The following is a 3,711-nucleotide window of genomic DNA, read 5'->3' on the forward strand; positions in this document are numbered from 1 at the left end:
ACAATGTATAAGAAATAAAAAATATCAAAAAATAAATAAAAATTTTAAATGATTTCTGACAATTATTTTCAAAAGGCAATTGATATTTTCACCAATAAAAAAATCTATTAATTTCAGTTTGGCACTAACAAATCAGCAGTTTAATGTGTCATGTAGGCATATTCTATTAATCTAAAAAGAAAATATACTGATAGAGAGATTAATTAGTCTCATGAAAATAAATTTCAAGAACTAAAATAAATTTTTTGTTTTGTTGAAGATCTTGTTATCTTTTTGAATAATTGTCATTGTTTAAAATTTTTCTTCTATTATATGTTTTATTTTTTTTATAAATAATAATGTTTGTATAAATTTTCAAGAATAGGTAGCGATGGTAATCAGTGGCTAAGAGAAGAGGGAATTGAATCTTGACTTTCTTTTAACTTTACTTGTAATCTTGCGTTCTGTTGATGGAATACAGGAGAGATTTTAGTTTTGTCTCCTGACGTGATAGGAGCCAGAACAGTATTACTTGTAAGGAGTGTTGTGATGAAACGAAGCTTAGTGAATAATTCAGGAGATACTTCGTTTTTGTCTCCTTTCGTGCAGAATCAGAAACAGATAAGAGAGTAGATAACATATAGATGTATCCTGGTTCGACTACCCAGTGCAATATAGCCTACATCCAGTCTCTATCACAACAATGATGGAATTTTACTATCTTTTTAACAGATTACAAACACTAATTCTCCATAGGATCTACCCCAATCTTATCTAGGATAAGTCCAGATTCTAACCCAACCTGAACTTGACTAGGACTCACTCTAACTTTCAACTGCAAAGTGCTAACCCAACTTGTAAGGGAATCCACTTAGGATCATGACACAAAACAGAAATACTAACAAAGGATTTCTAAAATAACTTAGGCTTTTTCTCTAAGTCTAGCTCTCTACTTTTTTCCACTCATTGACTTTTTCTTACAAATCTTACCATGTTTGTCTTTTACTAATTAAACTCAAACAGACTAATTTGAGAAAAAGAATTAGAAAATGAAAACCATGAAGGAGAAGAACATAAACAGCTCAAAGAGCTATGAGGACTCAAACTTTGTGCTTTTCTCTCCTTACTCCAATCATTGGCCGTTCACCCTTATTATAAAAGAGTGAAGCTTCTTAGGCTTGAAACCTTACTTCAGTACATGTTAGTTTTTCTTCTCCCAAGATCAGAATCAGTAACGACGTTCACAGAAGTGAGAGAGAGCAGAAGCAGTGACATGCAACCTTACCTTTCTCTTTCAACCTTTTTCTTCAAGTTTCTTTAATCCGGGCCATTCATCTTTACTTTGGCCCCAAGTTTGTTTCTTGGCCGTTGATGAACTGCAGAGCACCATTGACTTCAATTTCTTCATAGTTTCTGGTTCGGTGCTTGTAACCCAATTGATTTCTTCAACAATCCTTGATGAAGCATAAACGAAGAAATCTCTTTTTTGTAATTTTCTTTTCTGATGTGATCTTTCCTTTTTTTATAGTCCGTTTGACCTTCTTTTCTTGCTTGAAAATGGAAGCTTGCTTTTTGTTCTTCACTTTGTCCTAGCTTCAGATTTTTTCTTTTTCTTTCTTCTTGTTTCAGAGTGATGTGATGTGAAAGAAAAGAGAAGAGAGAATTTTAGTTTGGTGGGTATGAAGAGGTATTCGAATAAAATGAAAATTGAGTACCTAGTTGGAGTCTAAGTGAAGTGTATAGATTTTAGTGTGTGATCCACCAATTAAGCTTTATGTTGGACATTGGGCCAATTTGTTTTTCTTTCTTTCTCATGGTTTAGTCGTTCAAATTTGGAGCAGGTTTGGAATTGAATGGTTTGATAGAGCTGAACTTGGTATTGGGATAGCACATGTGTAAGCTTGTTTTCATGCTTAATGGGCCATTGCGATTAATTTAATTCTGTACACTAAATAAAATACATTACACACACAATTTGATAATTATTCCAATAATATTCAGTCATCATCTTAATTATAGTTTAGTTTACCAAACTCAACAGGTAGTTATTACTTATTAGTATAGTTATCAAATCCGATTGTCGGCTTATCAACTTGGGTTGAATCATTATCTAAAGGTAAAAAATTCGTATGCATATGCACTTTATATGAAATTATCTATTAAAAGTTATTAAATAACAATTTAGTCAAATTTATTAAATCAGTTTTTATCCATGAGCTTACGTTAAGATAACTCCATGTGAATCTCTACCTTATTTAAATTGGTTAAGCAATTATTTTTATTAAATTTGGTCAAAATCAATAAAAATCAATCAAATTTGATCAAAATTAGTTAAAACTGACTCGATAAAATTTGGTAAAATTCAGTCATATTAGAAAAAAAATATTTTCTATACATGATATTTTTCTATTAAATGTATTATATAAATTAAATTATATTTACAAATTAAAAATATTTTTTTATTAATTATAATATATTTTTTATTTTTATGATTATGATCTTTATTTACTTTCTATAAATACTTAAAGAGTATAATAAATGAAGAAAGTTAGAGAATTATATAGTACTAAATGAACGGAACATTATTCATTATATAAAATTAAATTCAAAACAACTTTCTATATAATGAACCGAACACGTTATTAAGGTGTAACAATTGTATAGTACTAAATGAACGGAACATTACCCATTATATAAAATCAAATTCAAAACAACTTTCTGCATAATGAATCGAACACGTTATTAAGGTGAAACAATTGTATAATACTAAATGATCGGAACATACATTATTCATTATATAAAATTAAGAGGAAGTATAGGGAGCCAATAGAATATATGTACAATGTGTACAATGGGGATTTAGGGATATTTCATTCAGTAGAATATCATATGTTTATTATCCCTAGTACCCGGATGGTTATTCTGGATAGTATGGGTGTATTGTGTTTGAGAAATTAGTAGTATTTTACCCTGTATGTTCATTTTTTAACTCATATTGGGCCAAATAAATAGCCCATTGTACAAATACTCCATTGGCTCCCTAGCGGGATTCTAAAATTAAATTCAGTACAGCTTTCTGCATAATGACCGAACATGTTATTAAGGTGAAACAATTGTATAGTATTAAATGAACGGAACATTATCCATTATATAAAATCAAATTCAAAACACTCGTGTCTAAAATTTAGAGATTACCAATTCAATTCAATTCATAACACCTGTGTCCATTCAATTCAATTTAATTTAGAAATTGCATTCCATTCAATTCGATTGACAAAATAATCTATTAGCAAAATGTTGGATTTATAATCTATTAATTGAATTAATAATCTAATACCTTTGTAGGTAATCTAATTAGTTTAATTATCAATTCAATTCTAAAAATTATAGTTGTTACTTGTTAGTATTATTTGTAAGCTGCTATTTGATGGTGGGTGTTGTATGATTATACTCATTTCTTAAATGGAGTGTTTAGTTATTTACTACTATTTACATCAAGCTAAAGGTTTTGCCTTCATTTATTATTATTGTTAAGTGAAATTTTACATAACATAACAATTTTCTTTTTTGGCTAATATCTAATACTTTAAATATTTGATAAATTTGTGATTTTGATGGGTATGTATATTTATGTTGAATGAATACTAATTTTTTAAAGAGATAATTGTTATTGAATAAAAATATTTTATATTTTTTAAATTTTTATTTATTTTTTTTATATTTTTTTATGAA

This window comes from Arachis ipaensis, chromosome B07, assembly GCF_000816755.2.
Source record: "Arachis ipaensis cultivar K30076 chromosome B07, Araip1.1, whole genome shotgun sequence".
In the NCBI taxonomy this organism is placed as follows: domain Eukaryota; kingdom Viridiplantae; phylum Streptophyta; class Magnoliopsida; order Fabales; family Fabaceae; genus Arachis; species Arachis ipaensis.